The sequence below is a fragment of the Calonectris borealis genome, chromosome 5 (genome assembly GCF_964195595.1).
Source record: "Calonectris borealis chromosome 5, bCalBor7.hap1.2, whole genome shotgun sequence".
NCBI classification, from domain to species: Eukaryota; Metazoa; Chordata; class Aves; order Procellariiformes; family Procellariidae; genus Calonectris; species Calonectris borealis.
In genome coordinates, this window is record NC_134316.1 from 40,287,341 (window position 1) to 40,310,417 (window position 23,077).

The 23,077-nt window shown below is 40.8% G+C and overlaps 1 long non-coding RNA gene across 1 annotated transcript in view; it reads left to right on the forward strand.

The window, feature by feature from the left end:
- Positions 1-22,521, forward strand: part of LOC142083012 (uncharacterized) — a 37,410-nt gene extending 14,889 nt beyond the window's left edge. The window contains exon 3 of the long non-coding RNA XR_012673930.1: positions 22,399-22,521. This is a non-coding gene — a long non-coding RNA (uncharacterized LOC142083012). The remainder of the gene's footprint in view (positions 1-22,398) is intronic.
- Positions 22,522-23,077: the final 556 nt, after the last annotated feature.

The following is a 23,077-nucleotide window of genomic DNA, read 5'->3' on the forward strand; positions in this document are numbered from 1 at the left end:
CCCTTCACCAGCTTCGTTGCCCTCCTCTGGACACGCTCCAGCACCTCCATGTCCTTCTTGTAGTGCGGGGCCCAAAACTGAACACAGGATTCGAGGTGCGGCCTCACCAGTGCCGAGTACAGGGGCACAATCACCTCCCTGCTCCTGCTGGCCACACTATTTTTGATACAGGCCAGGATGCCGTTGGCCTTCTTGGCCACCTGAGCACACTGCCGGCTCATGTTCAGCCGGCTGTCAATCAGCACCCCCAGGTCCTTTTCCTCTGGGCAGCTTTCCAGCCACTCTTCCCCAAGCCTGTAGCGTTGCCTGGGGTTGTTGTGGCCGAAGTGCAGGACCCGGCACTTGGCCTTGTTGAACCTCATACATTGGCCTCAGCCCATGGATCCAGCCTGTCCAGGTCCCTCTGCAGAGCCTTCCTACCCTCGAGCAGATCAACACTCCCGCCCAACTTGGTGTCGTCTGCAAACTTACTGAGGGAGCACTCGATCCCCTCATCCAGATCGTTGATGAAGATATTGAACAGGACCGGCCCCAGTACTGAGCCCTGGGGAACACCGCTCGTGACCGGCCGCCAACGGGATTTAACTCCGTTGACCACAACTCTCTGGGCTCGACCGTCCAGCCAGTTTTTTACCCAGCGAAGAGTGGACCTGTCTAAGCCGTGAGCCGCCAGCCTCTCTAGGAGAATGCTGTGGGAGACAGTGTCAAAGGCTTTACTGAAGTCCAGGTAGACCACATCCACAGCCTTTCCCTCATCCACTAGGCGGGTCACCTGGTCATAGAAGGAGATCAGGTTGGTCAAGGAGGACCTGCCTTCCATGAACCCGTGCTGGCTGGGCCTGATCCCCTGGTTGTCCCGGACATGGCTCGTGAGCGCCCTCAAAACGAACCGCTCCATGATCTTCCCCGGCACCGAGGTCAGGCTGACCGGCCTGTAATTCCTCGGATCCTCCTTCCGGCCCTTCTTGTAGATGGGCGTCACATTGGCAAGCCTCCAGTCGTCCGGGACTTCCCCAGTTAACCAGGACTGCTGGTAAATGATGGAGAGCGGCTCGGCAAGCTCCTCTGCCAGCTCCCTCAGTACCCTCGGGTGGATCCCATCCGGCCCCATAGACTTGTGAGCATCCAGGTGGCGTAGCAGGTCGTTAACTTCTTCCTCTTGAATTATGGGGGGTTTATCCTGCTCGTCGTCCTTGTCTTCCAGCTCAGGGGGCTGAGTACCCTGAGGATAACCGCTCTGACTACTAAAGACTGAGGCAAAGAAGGTGTTGAGTACCTCAGCCTTATCCTCATCCTTGGTGGCAACGTTCCCCCATGCATCCAATAGAGGATGGAGATTCTCCTTGGCTCTCCTTTTGTCATTAATACACTTGTAAAAACATTTTTTGTTGTCTCTCACGACAGTGGCCAGGTTGAGTTCTAGCCGGGCTTTTGCCGTTCTAATTTCCTCTCTGCACGACCTAACGAGATCCCTGTACTCTTCCTGAGTTGCCTGCCCCTTCTTCCAAAGGTGATAAACTCTCCTTTTTTTCCTGGGTCCCAGCCAGAGCTCCCCGTTCAGCCAGGCCGGTCGTCTTCCCCGCCCGTTCTTCTTGCGGCACATGGGGACAGCCCGCTCCTGCGCCTTTAAGACTTCCTTCTTGAAGAACGTCCAGCCTTCCTGGACCCCTTTGCCCTTCAGGACTGTCTCCCAAGGGACCCTCTCGACCAGTGTCCTGAGCAGGCCAAAGTCCGCCCTCCGGAAGTCCATGGTAGCGGTTTTGCTGGCCCCCCTCTTTACTTCACCAAATATCGAGAATTCTACCATTTCATGGTCGCTAAGCCCAAGCCGGCCTCCGACCACCACATCTCCCACCAGCCCTTCTCTGTTCGTGAACAGCAGGTCAAGCGAGGCACCTCCCCTGGTGGGCTCGCTTACCAGCTGTGTCAGGAAGTTATCCTCCACACACTCCAGGAACCTCCTCGACTCTTTCTCTCTGCCGTGTGGTATTTCCAGCAGACGTCCGGAAAGTTGAAGTCCCCCACGAGAACAAGGGCTAGCGACTGTGAGACTTCTGCCAGCCTCTTGTAGAATATTTCGTCTGCCTCCTCGTCCTGGCTAGGTGGTCTATAACAGACTCCCAGCAGGATATCTGCCTTGTTGGCCTTCCCCTCATCCTTACCCACAAGCACTCGACCTCGTCATCACTACCTTCGAGCTCTAGATAGTCGAAGCATTCCCTAACATACAGGGCTACCCCACCGCCTCTCCTTCCTCGCCTGTCCCTTCTGAAGAGCTTATAGCCATCCCTTGCAGCACTCCAGTCGTGAGACTCATCCCACCATGTTTCCGTGATGGCGACTAAGTCACAGCTACCCCGCTGCACAATGGCTTCCAGCTCCTCCTGTTTGCCGCCCATGCTGCGTGCATTGGTATAGATGCACTTGAGCTGGGCTGCCGATTTCTCCCCCGACATTGGCGTGCGATCCCACGCTTATCTACACTGATTATTTTGGATCTATGTCTCCAGGTCATGTTGAACAGTGTCAGAAGTTTAATTTACATAAACTACACCTACTGCTTCACTAAGACATTTAACCAAGGGAGAATATTATATTGGTTTCATGTGGCTTCCTGACTCTAAATTAGCTTTCTCCTCTAACTTAAATTGATTTTTACCCCTCTTCTTTTTCCCCAGCAATATATCCAAATCTTTCTAAGCATCAAAATTATGTTACTTCTGTTACCACTTTTTAAGTCTTTTCCTATTTCTTCACTATTATTAAAGGACATGTACCCTGTTTCATATTGCTCTGGGATCTCTCCTGTGCTTTACTAGTTCTCAAAGCAAATCAGTAATAGTTTAGGAATTACTGAGACTATTTAGATTGAGTTATTTATATACTCTAGTACACATTATTGTAAGTAGGTGGATTAAACTATGTGTTAATTTTTCTAATTCAAAGATTAGTTGGGGTGGTTTTTGTGTGTGTTTGTTTTTGGTTTTTTTTTTTTTTTTTTTTTTTAAAGGAGAATGTATTTTGAGTATTACTTTTGCTAGCGTTCTTGGCTGCTTCCTTGTGGAGCCTTAGAGTATCGGGGTCCCTCATTATCTAGATCAGCTTCTAAAATTGGCTGCCGATGCTATGTTGCACCAGAGGTTTAGCCTTCTCTGTAGGCTTTGATGCCTGGGTGAGACCCAGAATCAATGTGGGCTGTCCAAGCCAGCATGCTATTGAAAAGCCATCATTAACTCACCTTAAGGAATTTGAGAGCTGTGTTGGTATTTTTCAGAATTAAAAAGATAACGCTCCTCGTTTTTTTTTGTTGTATGTGAGTGTGATTTGTAGCCCACCACCCCAAAACTATCTTAAAGAGTCTTTCTGGACTAGTATTTCACTCAGGAAGACTTGGAGGGAATAACTAATTCTGTGTTGGTATTGCTAATCACCTACTTGCATGTATGATGTTTTTCTGCAGTTCCTATTTGGGCAAGACTAGGATGGACTTAAAGGTCTTCTTGCCTGAGTCAGAACAAAATAAAAGAGTGCAGACAAGGAGGTTCTTGGCTTGCAGAGATATAAAAAGCCAGACAAGTGAGTGGCCTGTGTCACTATTTTTGTTGTACTATATCTGTCATTTGAGCAGACTTGCTGTAACTTCAGCAACATACAGTATTGCTAGGTATCTTATAAATGTATCTTATAGATCTTGGGACTGCCTGGCTGATAGGTCTCCCCCTGTGATGACTGGAAACATTTAGTAAAGGACCACAGTTCAAAAAGTCTGTTCAAATAGCTCTAGCACAGCTACATGTGCTGAAAGGTGAAGCCATGGAGACTATCCAGAAATCTGTAATGGCTTTTTTCCTAAATGGTTGCTGTTTGACAAATTACTTCTGTGAATTACTGAACCAGTATTGAACATCCTTTGCTGGTCCTGCCAATTACACTGCTCAAAAAGCACAATAAAACCCCTACTCCAAGAAGATACTGTATCTCTTCTTTTATTTAATTCTGTGAAATAGACTATACTGGTAAAAATCAAGACATTAAAGTGCAACAGAAGACAAACAGATGCAAATTCAATCTGGTTTAATATTTTTTTCCATGTAGGTTTTCTGATAACTTCTACTTGACTCATGGGCTTCTGTTTAATCTGTCAAGTCTGGGAAGGCATTTTAAGTGCAAAACAAGTAGAAAAAATTCTAAATGGCTGGAGGACTGAAAATGTAGTTGCGCAGCAGAGTTTACATTAGTTTGCCTTTTTTATCCGGAAAGAAAATTTAAGGATATTTGCTAAAAATAAAAATTGCAAGACCTAAACTAACAGAATTACATTACTGACCTTAGGAAAATGTTACTTTTGAGTGAAGGTTGATTTTTATTTTCTTTTCTGTTTAAGGGTTTTTTTTACATCGTTAGTGGAATTAATCTCACTTGTGAACAGCTGTTGAAATAATAAGTCCTGCTACTCAAATTGTAGTTGTAGTTTTTCTGTTTTCTTGAAAGTCCCAAGCAGATTTCAAAAGCAAAACCAAAAATCTCAGCTGGTAAAGCCATCAGAGGATAAAGTAGGCAGCTTACACAATAGAAGTTGCAAATGGGAAAAATTACTAAGTTAAATAGAACATTCTTGAGTTTGACCTACACTTTAATTCACTGAATGCTTTTAAGCTGGTGCCCCCTTTGGAAGAGGTGGTCCTGGCTTCCCCATCTTCTGACGTGATGGTTGTTTGAGGGTCCTTCACCCAGGAATAGTGAGAGAGGATGGGTGTGTGAAGTCTGAACTCCAGTGCACAGTGCCTGTATTGCCTTGTTAAGCACGGGGGGCATCTCTTGAATGTCTTGCTTAGTTCAGCTAATCAAATATTTCATGGTGGGTTGTGTTGCAGTACAGATTCTGATGTATTTGGATAAAACTGTCCTGCACAGTACGAGTTTAGTTCTTTAAACTGTTATGTCAGGGTTTGTTCAAGATTTTTTACTACTTAATGATCCTTTTCTGAGTGACTCTGCCTGATGAATGAGGGTAGCATATCTTGAATTGGCTGCCTACAGCTGTGTGCCCTCTCCTGCCCTGCTGAACAGAAGGCAGAATTGCTCATCAGTCAGTCCTTAATCTGCTGAGTTTCACAGCCTGGTGTTGCAGGGCAAGTCTGCATTGGTGATCATTTGCCTTAAATGCCATTCTGGATATGTTAGTGCTATCTTGGCTCATTGGTCAGAGCTCTGGGACTTGTAGTGCAGGAAAAACCCATTATTTTGTTTAGCTTAATCGGCAGTTATTTAGATGAGTAGCTCTAGCAGTCCCATCATTTGGAACTTAGAGGGAAGTGGTGGTACGGTAAACAAAGCTGTCCCAATTTAAGCCCTTTTTGTCAAAGACTTTTAGCTTGGACAGATTTCACACGCTTCAGTTTACGTTTACTGTTCTGGCAGCTAAGTTTGCTGAAGGACCCTCATTTAGCTGCACTCACGGTTTGTAACGCTGGCCTTTATAAGGACTTTGCAGGGTCTGGCGGGGCACCTGAGCTTACCTGGAGAAAGGCTGCAGTGCTTGAGCATGTCTTCTCCTCGCATCGCTTTCCTCTGAAATACCAGCCTCCATGAGCTGTGGGTCACCGAAATGAGAGTGCAGGGACAATCTGTTCAGTACCGGCAGTGCTGTCTGTGCTGGCATCCAGTGCAGCGCAGAGGGAGGAAACGATTGTGATTCAAATACCAGAGGGCTGAAGAACAGAAAGAAAGGAGAAGATGCTAGGCTGGGAGACAGGGCCGGGCACTCAGAGGGAAGGAAGGAAGGAAAGACTGTAAGAGCAGGAGACTGTTTAAAAGATAAAAAGGGGAAAGAAGAAGAGAGAGGGAACAGGACAAGGAAAGGTGGGAGGAGTTGATTTATAAGCAGCGAGCAGGAATTCAGTAACGAAAGGAGGTTCTGAGGATAGGGAAAATGCAGATTACTTGTTTGGTTTTAAAAAGTCCTGGTGGCTTGGACCATTCTTCTATGAAATACTGCTGTTTGATACTGCTGAGATTTTAGGGCATATGCTCTCAGTGGAAGGTTCTTTTTTTCAGGAATATCGTTCTCCAACTCATTAGCTGTCTAGATCTTGAATTAGTTAACTCTGAACAAGAATATTTTCTCTGTATATTTTGTTTAGTTTTGTCTCTATTTTACCAGCTGCTGCATCTTTGAAGAGAGATTTCCTGTGCCCTTCTTCAAATGCCTGTGATATTTCCAAGAGGAACCGTTTTTCTGTAAGTGGAGGTCTTTTCTATGAGCATAAAATTCATAATATGAATTAGTTGAATGCATTAATAGGAATGTGGGTGTGCAGAGAAGACAGAACAGTTTAAAAACTGGATGGTTTTAGTACATAATATGGTTTTCATGATTCACAATTGAGAATAATGATCGATGCTCAGGGGAAGCTCCTTTTTTTTTTGGCTTTGGTCATCTGAACTGAATAGTATACTTCTATTATAAGCTTAGTGATAGTAAAAGCAGTACTCGTCTCTGTCAACATTTGTGAAAAATAAGTCTCTGGAGATTTCTGAATGTTTTACTTAATGATGAGAATAGTAAATCTGTCCTGTGTAGTGTCTGGATGAGCTGTCTTATATCAAAACATTATTAATTGATTTTTATACTTTACAGCTGTGTTTTGGGAATAAGTACTGGAATGAAAGCCAAAAGCTGCACTCTGGATTGTAAGAACCATATTGGAGAAGAGTTAAGGGATTGATTTATTTTTCTGGTTTAGAAATTTTGAGCCAGAGGAAAAGGGAGGGACTTACGGTGCCTACTTAACTTGGTTTGCCAGCAGTCTCAGAACAAGTTAGATCATCACAGGAGTACAGTTAACCAGACCTGTGCAAATATCTAGGTGTATGAAGATGAAGATAGGCACCCAGTGAGATCTTCATTTGCACTTCAATCCATTATTAACATTGAATTGTGGAAGTAGGGGTTTACTGGGATTGCTGAAGAACTGTGTATTTGCTTCTTTAGATATGAATACTGTAAAGGCCAATCTTCAAAGCTTCTCTCTTCCAGAAATACTGATTTTTACACTCTGCATGCATTGTATATGTTAATCAGTTCCTTAAACAGTTCTGAAACTCATAGTGTAAGGTCGGCAGTAGTCAGCGGCTACTGAGATGGTGTTTGCAGTACGTGGTACAGTATGGATAAAGGACTAAACAAAGCTTGGTTCAGTTTGTGTAAGAGGAATTGTGAGAGTTTTCTCTTCTCCCCAATTTAGAAACATATATTTTCAGGGAAATAAACAGCTTCCAAGCAGCTATGCAGTAGGAATTTGTGGGGTAAGTTGACCCTTAGATGTATCTTGCCCTCACAGGGAGACATTCCGTTGAGTGTTGTAATGCAGGCTAATTGCAATTTAGTTGAGCCATGAGTTTTCTATATACATGTGCTGTATTTTGCTTTTTCTCCTCTAACTTGGAAGGCATACACAAGTTCTTAAAATCTTTAGGACATAGTAAAGTTTATTGAAAATGTCTGTAGACTTAAATTATGGCTGGTGGTTTTGCATTAGAGGTAAGCAGTACCCTGAAAGATTGAAGTCTTGTTTCTGCTCCTCCTCTCTCTTCCGTTCCTCTCCCTAGTTCTCACACTTACCGTAAGTTGATCTTCTGCATCATCTCAGCAAAAAGAGACTGATTTAGTTTTTGTTACTGGGTTAGTTTTCTACTGGTTTGGAAGCTGATTGTGTCTGTAATGCGAGGAGATGACTGTAGGCCAGAAATAGAGAAGGGAGGAATGGAGGAGACAGGAGGATTCAGTCTTCCCGCTCCTGGCAGCGGCAGGCCGTCAACTGGGCTGTAGCCGTAATGTTAAACTGGAGCCCCCAGCTCACCCCTGCGGGCCTCGTCGGTGTCAGTATCTGGTTTGTCCCTAACACAGGTTGGATAGATCAGTGGGGTGGCATTTAGACAGCTCAAGGCTATAGGCACATACAATCGACATTGTTTTGCAGTACAGAAAAATACGGAAGTCTAGGAGAATGCAGCTGCGTATTTTCCCACTGTAAAATAATTCTCAGAAATCCTGTGCTGTAGCACATTTTAGGAGACTCCTCAGATGAAACGTTGAGTTCTCTGGAATTGTGGCTATTAGAGGTTAAGACTGCCTGTAGTACCATAATTATTTCCTTGTGCGTGTGTTGTGATGTAGGTATCTCATGTTTCCCCAGCTGCTGTATGCTCATGGAAGAGTCTTCCTGTTAGGACCCCATCGTGGTCTCTTGAAAATAATACAGTGTTTATCTGATAAAGCAGCAATTCGTTTATGATAGGATGGGCCTACTGAGGACATGTAACATGCACTGGAGAAGGGTTTTGCCTTCTCTTCAGCCCTTAGTTTTCTCTTTTCTGGAAGCTAGAAAAACGATGCTGAGCCGAGGGGAGCAGGAGACAAGTAGGGCCAAAGTTTGTAAGGGGCGAGTTGGGTTAGACAGAACCAGAACTGCTTCAGCTGGAGTTACAGGGATTGGGGTGGGAGAGAGAAAAGGGGCGCAGAAGGCTATTTGGCTTGTTAAATTGGGGAGGATTGCGTGGCTGGGGATTGCAAAGGTTTGGGGCAAGCCAGAAACAGCCCAGCTTCTCCATCCACTATGGTGTGAGAGGGAAGATAGGTCTGAACGTGAAGGTCTTGGGAACTGCGGTGGTAATGGATTGATGTTGTGCTGCTTCTTTCTTGGATTGACACATCTGTGGTTGTGCATTCTGTTTTTGTTCCTACCTTTCACTAACAACTTCTACCCAATTGTGTTCTTCTACATGTGCTAATGTTTGGAAACAGTTGTGTGAATGAGTTTTTCTTTAACTGAATGAATAGTGGCTGTTCTTTATACTAAGTTTCATGTAGAAAAAGAACGGAAGAATGTTTGTTTGTCTTGTACTAAAAATAGGCCCTTGTATTCATCTGTTAATAGGAAGGATTTTAATCTTCTATAATGTAAATTACAAAGATAATTAAACTGAACAGTGAACAGTTTGTGCAGCACCCATAGCTGAAAACTTCATCCAAGTGGACTTGGAGAATAGTTAAGGAATAGGACTCGCCTCTCTCAAAATCAGAATCAGTTTGCAGACTACTCAAAACAGGAGAAAAAAAATGGACTATCTGTATTAGCTGTCCTTAGAGAGAGCTGGCCCGTGGTTATGAAAGCAGGTGTATGAATTTAGTAGTCATAGTAGTGGTACTATAAAAATCCAGTGGTGACGTCTATTGCTTTCTACAGAATTCAAATTTTAAAATTCCCATCAGGCTTTTTGGTATATGGAATGAATGACAAATATAGATGGCTTACTGCATAAACCTCTCAATGGTAAAACCAGCAAGTAATAGCAAGATTATTGAAGCCTCCAACACAGAAATATTTGACCTTTTGTCCCATCTAAAAAAACCCCACCCTATGCCATTAGTGACAAAAAAAGTTGAACCCTTAGTTATTGACTTAATTGCTTATATTTTGTATAAAAGGATTTCATAGCATTTCAAGTGCTCTGGTTTTCAGATGTAAAAGTATAGGGAATAATTTATGTGAAGGAACTTGAACTGGGAGAGGATTTGATAAAAGGTTTGATTTCAGTGTATCCAACAAAAACTGCAGAGCTTCCTTTTTCTTCCATCTGCTTTATGTAAACGCTCTGTACTTGTACCAAAACTATTTTGGTTTCATGAGTATAATTGTCTTACCTGCAATTTCATCTAATCATCCAGTGTTACTTTTAGTTTTTAAAAAATGCACTAAATTTATTTTTAAAAATTCAGACTTATGAACTTGAAGACATCAAAGGAGTACACCAGTGATTGGGGAAACGGCCACAAACAGTGCAAAGCATGGAATAACAGGAGAATGGCTAAGAGCCTGTGCCGCTGCATTTCAGTTTAAAATAACTGGAGACATAAGGAAATAAGCAAATTATTTGATGGGTTAGCAATGAGCTTAGCTGGAGCTACTTGAAGAGAAGCAAGGGCAGCCAACAGCTTCAGTTTGATGGATTACACCCCAAAGTTTACTTAAAAAGAAATCATTAAAGAAAATCTATTGCTTTCATATGGTTTACCAGTGTTTGTTCTCAGGTTGTGGTGTGTGAACCAGCAGCGGAATTTAGAGCCTGTCCATCATCTGTAGACCAAAGTATTTTTGATAACCATGCAATTGAGCAATAGGATAGGAATAATTCAATATGTCTTACAAAATGCTGAACAAAATAATTGGAAGGAAAGAAAATAGAAAACTTGATGGTCAACTTGGAAGCATCTGATAGTCTTCTTGGTGGTCCCCAGACTAGGCAGGATGATAGTTGATCTCTCTGACTTCTCATCAGCAGGGCTGCCCCCATTTAACTTTAGTCATCAACCTCCTTCCTTGTTTATATTTCTGCATCATATTGTGTAGAGCTCGTGTTGTGTGTGCCTATGGTGCTCTGGTTGCAGAAGGTGCGGAGGGTTGTGAATGTTCCCCTCCCACCTCAACCGCATGTGTCTCCGTGATGCTTTTCGGAGCTCTGCCCTTAGACGTGTGTGGTTAATGAGGCCAAGGGTTTTGCATCGGGGCTTCATGGAAAAATTGTGTTGAAAGAAGGTAGTTTTTCATGAGCTGGTGCTAACTACCTGTATCCTCCCAGAATTTTCCCAGGGAAAAGAGACCTCACCTTCTGAAGATTCTGACAGTAAAATAGTTTTTCAGAAATTGAGTGGCTGAGTGAAGAGCACTTCAGGAGCTCTTAAGAGTCCTGAGAAGACTTTTCCTTTTGCTAAGCTCATGTACACGCTAATGGAAACTGCCTTGTGTATGAAGATACAGGAGAGGCTTTTTAAATATTAGTATGAATTGTGGGTTTTTGGTAATTCTGCTTTCCAGCTAGTGTTAGCTGAGGCATCAAATATATGTTGAGGGTACTTAAAATTGTAGTGTGTTTAAGAATATAGAAACAAACGTATTCCAATAGGGATGTTTTCATAGGTTTAGGAATTTGAAGGTTTTTCTGTAACAAATAATACACAAACATCCATCTGAAACAACAGTCAAAAATCAGTGAAAATCACTACTGTAAAGTTTAGTTTGATAAGATTTTTTTTTTCCAATCAGCCTCCTATTAAGTTTTGAAACTTTTCAAAAACTATGGAGTGTATCTGCTTTACCTGTCAGTAAAGTTTCAGTGCCTACAGCCTTAATACTTACAGAAGCTGGGTATGATAGCTTTATATCAGACTTTCAAAGCATTGTTCAATAAGAACATTTGCACCACAAGTGCCTCTTTCAAGCTTAGCAGCAGCATTTTAAATTGTTATGGAAAATGAAAACAGCTTCAGCATTGTATTATGACACTCAAGTTTATGATTCCAAGTGTAACTGGGTGTAACCAAATACTCGTATGGATATTTTTATTTTTTTATCATTGTAAAATATTTTTTTCTTTATAAAGGTCTGCTGGCTGTTGGTGTCTTTCAGATGCCTGTTGAGGTATCACCATAGCTCTTTTCATGTGTGCACATTAAAAGTTACTGTATCCGTAGGGAAAATATTTTAATAGGAGAACTTCCTTTTAAATTTTTATGGGTAAAAATGTACCCATAAATTGCTCCCACCCTAAAAAAAGCAAATGCAATAAGATGTAGGCTAAAACAGAAGTGTGGACTTAATTCACCTGGGCATCCAGTCACAATATATATATTTTATTGTGCTATAAAATGTGTATAGAATTTGCCTTCTGTGGCAAACACAAATCTGAGAAACGATACGAACTTTCAAATGCAAGTTTTATAGCACAATTTCTGCATCAGCATAACAGTGCATTTTAAATGACATCGTATGTATTCGGTGGATGCAAGAGGAGGACCGCAGAAAGCTTTAAAAGAGAACAGAAGAGACAGGCCCCAGTGACTATTAAATGGAAGATTTATAAATGAGGCTGGTGTTGCATTTTATCATTAGTTTGTTATTGCAGTATGAATTCACATTTAATTTTATTGTTAAACACTCAAGCATTGCCTTAGAGCGCGCTGCAGACTTTTTGCTTTTCTCTCTTCTGCAGATGTTTATTTTCCTTGATTCTAAAGGGCTTGCTTGTGTCCTAAATAACTTAAGAACTGTTAAACCTCATCTTTTCCTAACTGTGTTTTCTAGCTCTTTTGATGAGTTGTCTATTGCCCCGTTTCTCTTTTTATCGACACCCTCAAAGGAGAGAGCAGGGGGTGAAGATGTTGCGGGTGACGTAATGTCCTCAGAACTTAACCACGGTAGAGTACTGCGTTACCGGTGTACACGCTGTCAGTTTGAAAACCCTTGTTACCGGGTGAGAGTGTAGTCTGCGCTCCGAAAGGTGCTTGGGTTCAAGGGGAGTCTGTGATGATTGCAGGTCTCTTTCTTTTCTTACAACTCTCTGCACCAGACTGCGTGACACATGCAATCACAGCGTTTGTTTTTTCACAGTAATACCCTTTTTAGCAGTTTCAGTAACGTTTTCTGTTATCGATGCATTAAGCTTGCTTACTTTCTATTTTTAAACTCACTGGAAACAAGGGGAAAAATTCAAAAAAGTGGCATTATTAGATCAGACTTGTTTTTCTAATATAATCCAGTAATTCAATACTTAATGCAGGTATATTTAGATTGATACAGAAATTTGTAGGCAACTGGTTGATTTCTGCATAGTATTTTCTTCAGCTTGTATAGGGGCATTTAATTTGGTGTCCGTTCTGTGGAAAGTCAAATCATAAATCCACTGAAGAAAATACATAGGAATGTCTAATGTCTTTTTTCCTACAGTCTAAAAAGGGTGAGATCAGTCCTGGAGTAGAAATATTCCTGGTAAATAACAAGGTAAATTGGTGAAAAATGGGCTTAACCTTATATAAGAGCATTCATGCACAGGGATGACACTGGTTTAACTAAGTCTGTACAGCATGACTTCATATATTCAATTGCTGTCATTTGTACGTATTGAACTCACTTCCCCCAAGGTACTGTCAGACAACCATTTGATCTGTTTTTTCTATGTCAGTTTTTCCATGTTTAAGAATATCTTTGAATATTTTTCAGTTAATGAAATTAAATAATGGATTCAAGCCAAACATAATTATTTCTGTTCTGTTCCTCCCCCTGAGTGTGGCCCCCATCACACACACGCACAAAGGGGATGCTTAGCTTCGTACAGTGGAGTAAATTTTTGATAGGTTTGGGGGTTTTTAACATTTATATACAGTAGAAAAGTTATTCTTCAGTGGTAAATGATTGTGTGAAATGTGCTTTTTAACTGGCACTCTGGTGAGTTACCATCCCTGACACAGAATTCGTAGCTCTAGTAAGTATGTCAGGTAACCAAATAAGTGACAGCCATACAAAAGTTGAGCACTTCACAGCATACTAACTAACAGTTATGTTAGAAGTAGGTTTTAAATATTAGGAGAATAAGTCTTCACGAAGTAAATGACTGGTATGATAGTCTGAAAAGAAAAATGGCAGTGAAAAAACCTTTCAGTAGTGTATTTTAAGGCTTTATTAATATATAGCCTTAAAACTATATATTTATAAATCAGTTCCAAGATTGTGGTGAAAATTACTTTAAAAAAAAAAAAAAGGCAGATAAATTTAATTAAACACTATGAATGGCTTGACCCCACCTTCCCCTCCCAAGTGCTGAAATTTTTATGAACTAACAATTGCAGAAAGTTGTGAGCAGTTTTTCTGTGGTGCAGGTTAATGATGTCCATGTTTCTAGTAGGGGAAGGGGTGATGGGCATGAGAATAGCCTTCCTCTCTGTGTCTTGGAGATCTGCAACATAGGAATGTCTTGGAGACTTAAGCTTTCCCTTTGAGGAATTATCTGGAGATTTTTCATTAAATTCTTCATGTGCAAGAAATCAGCTTATCTGTCGGGTTTATTTAGAGAAAATTAATAAGATTCATATAGAATGCTCGAAGTACTTTACTCTCCTTGGTAATGGCATCATAAAATTATGTTAGGCATAGAAGAGGTGCTTTGCTGGCATGGACTGCAAGGAGGCTCTCGTTTTGACTAGTTGTCTGCTGTTGCTGGTACCAGATGAATGCTGCTTCCGAGTTAGGCTGAAGAGCATCTTTCTGGTGTCTTCGCACAGAATGCCCTAGTAACCAGCCTCCTTGTTGCTTCGGTCTCCTTCAACCGATTCTTAATTTAAGAACGTGTATGAACTCATTCCCTGTGACTGTTTCTAAGTGGAAACGGCATTTTTTATTTATTTTGTTACAATAGTAATATTTCCTGGCAACTTCATGAGGTTGGTCTGCACGTTTTTAGAACATACACTCATCAGAAGCTCCTGTGACTCATGAACATGCAATTTTTCATCCATTTTAATTTTTATTTTTTTTTTCCCAACAGAGTATTTAAAAAATATCCATACAGGTACATACTACCAGAAGTGCCCTTTTTACCAGTAAAGCTTGAAAGATTTCTTGAAGAAGGAGGGACGTTACTTACTTAAAGAAAAGAAGTGTACTTTCTTTCATATGCTACTACTGCCTTATTGGTTAATACCAGTCTCACTGAGATTCTCTTCTTGTGCAGATTAATTATTTCACGCTGTCATCTCCATATATTATCAGATTTGGGAATGCAGCTTTCCACAATGCACCTGCACGTTTTCAACCTGCAGTTAAAACACATAGACAAAAGTATACCTTATTATGCTTTTTATTTCCTTTGCCTGTGTTGTTTTCTTTGTTTCTTTTACTGGTGTGTGGTGACCTTGTCAGAAGTTTGTACTGAAAATGGCCTCTAGCTTGTATCTGAACATGCTGACTTCTTCCACTTACACAAATTTCACTGTACAGCTGGAATAGCTGTGCTTCACTGGTTTAACATGAAAAAGGATTCATTTATTAGCTTGATAATCTCTGTTTCTGGAGTTAAGTCATATTTGCATCTGGTGGAGTTTGTGGAAGGCTGTTTTCTTGGTACAGAGACAGTGGAAAATACATCGTACGTAATCTTCAAGAACATTATTTTCAGTAAGTGTCATATACCAGATGGCTTTAGCTATCAGTTTTTGTTAATCTTGCGTTGCTTGCTTGAGACATCGAAACTTAATTTCCCCACCTGCTGATAAATACAGGGTCACAGGAATTGCCGTATTGGGTCAGACCATCTGTTCTTTAATTAGGAATAGTAACAGATGCTTGGGATGATGATGCAAAAAAAATCTACAATAGGCAGTTATGACGATAATGTACTCCAGGGTATATCTCTCTGGGATCCTGTTAGTTCGACTTGTGTCATAAAACTTTGTATCTTTTCCAGCTCTTTGTTTTTACATATTTTCTATTACAATGTAATTTTTTTCTTTTGTTCTCCCCTCTAATGCTGCTAAGTTTTTGGTTTGCAATCCTGTATCCCTCAGCAGTGCGTTCCGTAGGTAGAGGTGTGAAGAAGTATCATCCCTTTCTGATGGTGAACTTGTCAGCTTTCAATTTAGTTGAACGCCGTCTCTTGCTCTTGGAGTATTCTGGGAAAGAAGTTCTTGCTCTGCCTTTCGTGTGCCATTTTTTATCCTTTTTGCGGGGTGGGGGGATATTTTATGCTTTCTGATTTTCCCCTTCATATTGATATTTCCATGCTGCTTGTTATTCTTGGTTCCTGTCTCTGCAAGGCTTTCAACTAAACTGCATTAACTGGATGATTCAAATTTCCCACCATGCTTCAGTTGAGAAAACACCGTTGATTCCTGAGAGAGACATTTTTTCTCATCTTATGCCATTGAAGATGTATAATTCATAGGAAATACCTTCAGAATTTTAGCTTTTAATTGAGTAATATATGCTTTGTTGTAGTAGTGAAGGTGGCTTTGCAAGGAGAACATAGGCTAAACCTGCCCCAGTGCTGCAGCAAAGTGCTGCTCTGAGCAGAACGTGAGACAGGACTACACGGCTGGGGGAGAACCCCTTTCTGGGGATAGGGGGGTGCCTGTGCTTCCCTTGGCAGTCCTACATCCAAATGAGAAGCAGCACTTTCTTTTCTAACAGCGACTAGAGTGGTATTTAAAGGGTTGATGAACTGGGGGTCAAACGTTCGCTGGTAGTAGCAGCAATGTTAATATCTAAACAGCAATTCCCAAACTAGGGGTTATGGCAGCTACAGATGGGCACAGAACCCGAAAGAAATTAGTTTGCTGTTTTTTGGTATCCTATGCTGATCAAGAGCAATTGGTATAGAAACCAATTGATGCAGATTAAGATTATAGTTTTAAATATCTCTGCAAAAGGGGTCTTAATTGTCTTCGTTCTTGCCAGTTTTGCAGGGGGAAGCTTACTTCTTAGTGGATTATTGTTTGGGTATTGCCAGCCTCCTTAAATTGCTTACATTTTTCTACATAGATGCCTAGAAAACTCATTAAATCTCAAGGTGAGTGCAAGTTAGTAGTGAAGGAGTCGATAGCGTTTGAGTGAACGGCTGTGAAGGCAAGTAAGAAAATTAATGGGGGAAAGAAACAGATTCTTGCTAGATGCATTAGTAAAGAGAAATGAAGTGTTGAACCCTATTCTAACTAGCAAGGGAATGCAGTTCTTTTTCTAACCTGCTTCTAAGCATTAGAGCCAGCAGTCTGTGTTGTGTTGTGTTCAGGTTTCCAAGGAGATGTGAGATATTTTTGTGAAACTGAGAAATTGAGAAACCATGGGAAGAGGAATTTTAAAATGCATGTCAAACCACAAAATCAAGTGGCAGGGAGGACCTGTAATACGCAGTATTTTATGGGTAGAGCTTAAATGCCATACGACTGAAATTGTCTTTTTCACAAATGGTAATGATTAGTGTTTAACTGAGAGCTATTTTAGGATGATAAACAACATTCCTTTCATTTTTAACTGCTTGGATGGGAGACTAAGTGCCCAGTAATAGATGCTGTTTATTCCAAAGTCTGCAAGAATTCTTTACTCGGGATCAAAATCTAAGAAATTAAGTTTGTTTAATGTTTGTTAAATGCTGGAGATCTAATTCTTGAGCTAGCTGTTTGGGTTGAGAGTGTTTAATGAATAGATCTTACAGATTGAGCAACCCAGGAATGTTCTGTGTCTAGGACGTTAAGAGCTACATAAGACTATATGAAGTGCTTAAGTCAACTTCTTGAGGAAAGTGGAAATTTTCAGTTGACAACAGCATGCGTGTTGCATGCTATTGTATTTTGCATGCAAAAAGTACTCAGATGCAGGCTTATGCTTAGGAGTTTGGGTAATTTCAGCGAGTCCTGTGAAGGTGCCAGAAGAGTGGGCCAATTTTGCTAATTGTGAACACATGCCATGTTTTGTGAAAGACCTCATGAATTAATAATCAAGAGATGGACTTCTGTATTGGTGGTGGCATGACAGTTCTTCTGTTACAGAATATTTTAGTGCAGCGCCGTTAAGATTAGATAAATGAGTCTACAGCAGTCTTATCAACAAAAGGAGAGACCAAGTAGCATCTGTGCTTACATAGTGCAAATCACATATTTGCTGCTGTATGGCCTGTTTGGTCTTAAGATTTTTTTTTTTCCCCCCTAGTCGTACATTGCTGTAGATTTGTTGTGGTTCTCCTGGCTTTATTTCTGTTTCATCTTTTTATTTTAATTCCCTTGTGGTTTCACTTCTGCACCTAAGCACTGTCATTAAATGGGCTGATCAGCGTCTTTATCACTCCGGTTACAATACTGTTCATGCACCTCTTGTATGCCTGGCAGGTTGAGCAGACAGGTAGGGCATGTAGCAAGTCATCAGGAGATTCACTATGAATCTCTGTGAAAATTCAGTAGGAGAAGGGTAAGTAGAAACTAAAAATACTGCCATGTGGATTAGAATTTGAGCTGGAAGCCTGGGGGGACTGCAGTAAGGACTCTAGGTAGTATTGGTGGGGAAAAAAAGAGGAGTGTTAGTGTACATGGGAAAAACTTTGGCTCCAATTTAAATATAATTAACATAGTAAATCAATCAACAACAAACTATATGTCTATTGAAAATTAGTCTTCCTCAGTACTACTTGTTTAGAGGAGCCAGCAACCATGGCATTGTTGGATCCTCAGCTGTCATAGTTCTGCTTCTTGTTTATTCCATAGGTTAATGAAGGTTTTCTTTTCAAGCAGGCATTAATGTGACTTTTAAAGATATATGGGATAACTGATTTTTTTTTTAAAAAAAAAAAGTATTTTTAGAACATGACTATGTAAGAAAAACCAAAATGCAAACCACTGTCTTAAAGTTTTTGCTAGAAGGAGAGAGTCCTGTTCTACATTTTTGTATGTTTAAAATCTCTGTTCTGTGAAATGCCTTTAGTTGGCATATCTCTTTATGGTGGTTTCATCCTGATTTTTCTTTTATTTAAGTTTTGTTTAAATATTCTAGGAAGAAAAATTCACCTACATTTACTTTGTAATAAGTTTTGAAGATTATGAAAACGTTAAAGGATATTTTATTGATGCAGAAAAGACATCTTTACCAGCTTTCTAGGATAGCAGTTTTCATTTACACATACTGATTTTTTTTAAAGTAACAGGCCCCTGAACTACAAAAATGGTGATATGAGTTTTGTGAGATTATAGGAAAAAAGCTTGAATAACTTCAAAAAAGAAGTGAAAATGCAAAAGGTTTTGGAAATACTAACAAATATTACTGAAGGTTACATTATCTAGTGTACAGGGGCAATTACTCAGTTGTTTCTCATGAGTTTGGCTTTATAGGTGTAGAAATAGTGAAAGTTGGGGTGGAGGGGGGGGGAATTATATAGGGACCAACTGGTGAGAAGAGTGTCTTTTATTCTATTGCTTTTGGGTCCTGAGTTTTACCTAGTGCAGAGCGAGCTTCAGTCAGCACGTCAGGTGGTGCAGACACGCTTTCCCAACTTCACTGTAGACAGCAAAGTGAAGATTTTTTTAAGTGAATGAGGTTCCAGTGAAACCTCAAAGCTGAGAGGAATTTCAAAATGAAAATAAAATGATCATCTGTCAGGAGAGATTCACTGGCTGCTGTTCAGAACAAAAAACTGTGCAAAATGCTTGTGGCCAGCTAAATGAATGAGAGTGTGTTATTTTTTTTTTTTCCTTGCATGCATAACGGAACATGCCTAAATCAAAATGATTTAGGTATGATTGTAGTTGGTTAATGCCCCTTTGTATGTAAAACTTTTCTGAAATAAAACATATGCTTTTTCTGAAAATCAGTTTTATGCTAAAGAAGTTATAAACACAGTTATTTTGGGTAGATCTTGTCTCTTTAGTTATCTCCCATATAAACTGACATCAAGTTTCATTAAAAGTATGGTTTGCTGCTGTGACCGTTTAGCTTGTTAAAGTACATGAGGATAGCCCTTCCTAAATGTAGTTCTTTAATAATTTTATCCTTGAGGACCAGTGCAGGGTGTATCTCAAATTGCACACATCTTGTCCAAGGAAAGGTCTTGATATAAAGTCAGAAGAACTATTGTCTACGTTAGATTTAGTAATTAGAATAGTAAATATAATTCTCCCAAATGCTTTTATTTGCTATCGAAGTCGATGTGGTGAACAAAGCACAGATTTTGCAGCAAAAAGTGGCTATCTGAAGAATTAATTGAGCACTTGTATAGTAACTATCTATATATATGAACAAAAAAGTTGTCTAACAATGCAACAGCTTTTTCCGGGTTAGTCTTTTGTGATGTTTTAGAAGTTTTTACTTGATTGTTTTAGAGAAAAATGAAGGTGGATTGCAGTACTAATTGCTAGGCTACAGCAAATTCCAGTGTTCCTCACAAAGGGCGTATGTCAAGCAAATCTGACGTGCTTTTCCTCCGATGGCAGAGAAATCTCTGCTCATGCCAACATGCAATAGGTGAATGAAAATTGGTGCTCTGAATAATGAATGCTACTTGTGTAGCAATATATCGGCTGCCCCCCGATCTGCCGGTTCCCGTATTAGGTGCGGTCTCGCGCCTGCAGGGACGCAGGCACGCTCACCTGCCCTCTGGGGACAGAGCCGCGGCCCAGGCAGTTCAGGGAGCGCAGCAGAATTCCCAAGTAAATGTTTAACCCCTGAACTTAGGAAGGTGGTTATGCACTCCCCCTATAAAACAGAGCAGAAGGGCGGGCGGTCTGTAAGTGGTATTTTTAACATGTACAGTAGCTGTAACAGCTTAATGCTTTTCCCATCTGTCTTTTGCAGAAGGTACTGCGTACCTTTGCAAGCTTTCATCTTTGTTTTCAGTTGAGAAAAGAGGGAAGGCAGCATGCTTTCCAGCTAATTACATTTTATACTTTACACAGGGACTTTTGTTTCACATCGTACTTCCAGGAGCATTTCAGAGCCGCGCTGCGGCTGTCGCTCCTGTACGGTCACTTCTCACCTCCGGCTCTGTCTTCTCCCCTAAAATGCTGCCAGTGGTTAGTTGAGTTGGATAAGAAACGAGCTCAAATTTGTCTTCATAAAGCCATTAGTTAGGGGCATGCTTTAAATCTGGATCAGTTCTTCAATCCGGCTGCCTGTGTGGCTGACAGTAGGGGAGAGGGAGCGTATTATTTGGCTGCTGGTTTTGGTGGTAACGCTGGCCTGTGCTGGTTTGAAGGGCTCGTGGGACGGCAGTGCCCAGGTGCCCTGTTGCCTCCCTGGTAGTGACTGGTGAAATGCAGTGCTGTCGTATCCCAGGAAGGTAGAAGAGGGGTGTCCGCAGATCGCCGTGTCCTGTGGAGCTGCTAAGTGGCAGCTGTTACGCAGGTGTAGCATTACTCCTTGGTACTTTGGTACTGGCGAAAGGAGTTTTGCTGGGCCAAGCAGGATCGCCAGCACTGAAGTCCAGCCAAGAGACTGGAAAACTTAAAGCAGCTCTGAGTTTGTCAATGTTTGGTCAACTTTAAGAGCCTTTATAGATATAACTTAAAAAAAAAATAAATGGAGGATTTGAAGAAAAAACATACTTTTTGCTTCACCTCCATTTACTGGAATTTGGGGATTATGGTTGTGCAAGTGGTGATCATTCTCTTATTCTTTCTGTCAGTGAAACCCTCCTTTTTCCTTTCTAGCTGTTGTAAACTTACTGCAGCAATGTCCTGCTCTTTACTTGGGACTGGTGTTTTGCTCTAAACTCCCATCAGCTGTAGAAACGTGATAGAATAATGTTCTTTTTATGAAAAATGCTATATAGAGTGATGCATAGTTAGTTTCCTTCTCCTTTCTCCCACTTCTTTTCCTTTGCTGCTGTCCTTTCTGTGTGAATCTTGATGTAGTGTGCTTAGCCCAGACAAAAATGTAATTGTTTACAAAAATTACTTGTAACTTATTTATATCTACTTTCTTTATTTGAAGGAGCAAAAACTATGAGAAAGGGCCAAAGGCAGGCTATGAACAAAATATCAATCCTTTTTTGCTTTCCTGATGCCTGATGTGATTTTTTGTGTGTTTACAAGCAAAGATGTAACCCCAGTCTGTCTGATGGCTCTGAGTCGGGTGCATCTCTGGCCCTGATAGACGTGGCACTCAGGAAGTTGTTTTCCCTCTTGGAGAACTCCATTTTGAAAGGACTGTGAATTTGGCTGTTTGATACGTGTTATTGTGCATGAGCTTGTCACTGGGGAAGAGAAATATTTAGGTGGGGCACCTCATAAACTTTCCCATTTCCAGTAAGATCTTTAAGGCTGGACTTTACTAGCTACTGGCTTAAAAAGAAAAGGCCAATGGATTATGAGGAAGGAGGAAGGAAACATACCTGCCATGACAAAAACATGTCATGTGAAGTAGTATGATACAAGAATGGATGGAAAATGCAGTGGTGTGAATTAATGCATGTAAAAAATACTGGTAAAGCAACGCTGCTTTAAGTAAAAGGGCATTGTGCCCTTGAGATCTTGAATTTGGACCTACCTGTGGTGGCACAGCATCTACATCTGCCTTTTTTCCTTGCCGTTCTCCTTGAGACTTTCCATTACCGTGCAGTGAAGAAGTCACCTTTATGGTGCTCTATGTATAGTGTTACCTGTGCTGTTTGCATTGTTATTCAGTTTATAAAACGAGTACCTCGTGGATGTTGTCAGAGCTAATTAAACGTCATCCTCCCAGGAACCAGTTCTCCGTACGCAGAGACAGCAGAAGCACGATACTGTGCTGCATCCCAGAGAGGATGAAACATTTCCCTAACTGCTGCTTCTGCTTTGGCTAACAAGTCATATCCATTTTATCAGTCGCATTTACATGTGAGAGCTCTAAGCAGAAACCTCAGGGCATAGTAGTGCTTAATGTATAATAAATACTATTTGCTTTTTTTAATGGCTAAATGAAATGTGCTTTTTAAACTTTTAACAAGAATCTTTGTAAACGTTTTATACAGCTTTAAAACTAATCTTTAATGTGTTTTTCTAAGAGGTCTCATTAATAGAACGTATTTTCTTACTAATGCTGTCACCCACAGATTTAAAGAAAAAAAAATTGCTGCAGCTGAAAGCTGTTTAACAACCTTCTAATGGAGTGATGTTAAGAAGAAAACAAGAGTATTCCAGCAGTACAGACCTTTGGCAGTTTGGGGAGGCGAAAGTAAGTTAATCAGTGATGCCAAATCCAGAAGGTGACTATATGCAGATCAGGACTGAGGTGTATTGATGGGGCTCTGAGAGCCTTGTAGTATTTCTGCACCGGTTCCAGCAGTCCATTTCCTGTTTAGTTTATCAGATGCTTACAACTTTTTACGGTTGTTTAACCTGCAAAGGGCTAATTTTAGCTGCTTTTATGATGTACAGGAGGCATACCACATATTACTCTCGTTCTTTTTTCTCATCTTTACAACAAAATTAGGGAAGTATTTGACTGAGTCTTACCTAATTCCTCAAAACAAATCTTTTAACAAAATGTTAACTGAACAAAAAGCAAGTTTTTTTTTTTCCCCCTAAAACTTTTCCCTTGACTATTTAGGATTCACCCTTGTCTTGTTTGTCATCAGTCCTCCATTCGGTATGGTGACTTTCAGCTGCTAGTATGAATAGACAATGGAGAAAACATCTCCCTTGTTCTACATCTATTCCTTTCTTTACCTGTAGAGAAGTGTTAAGATCTGTCTCTGTATTTAGTGAAGTTTTAAAAAAATGAATGAGACT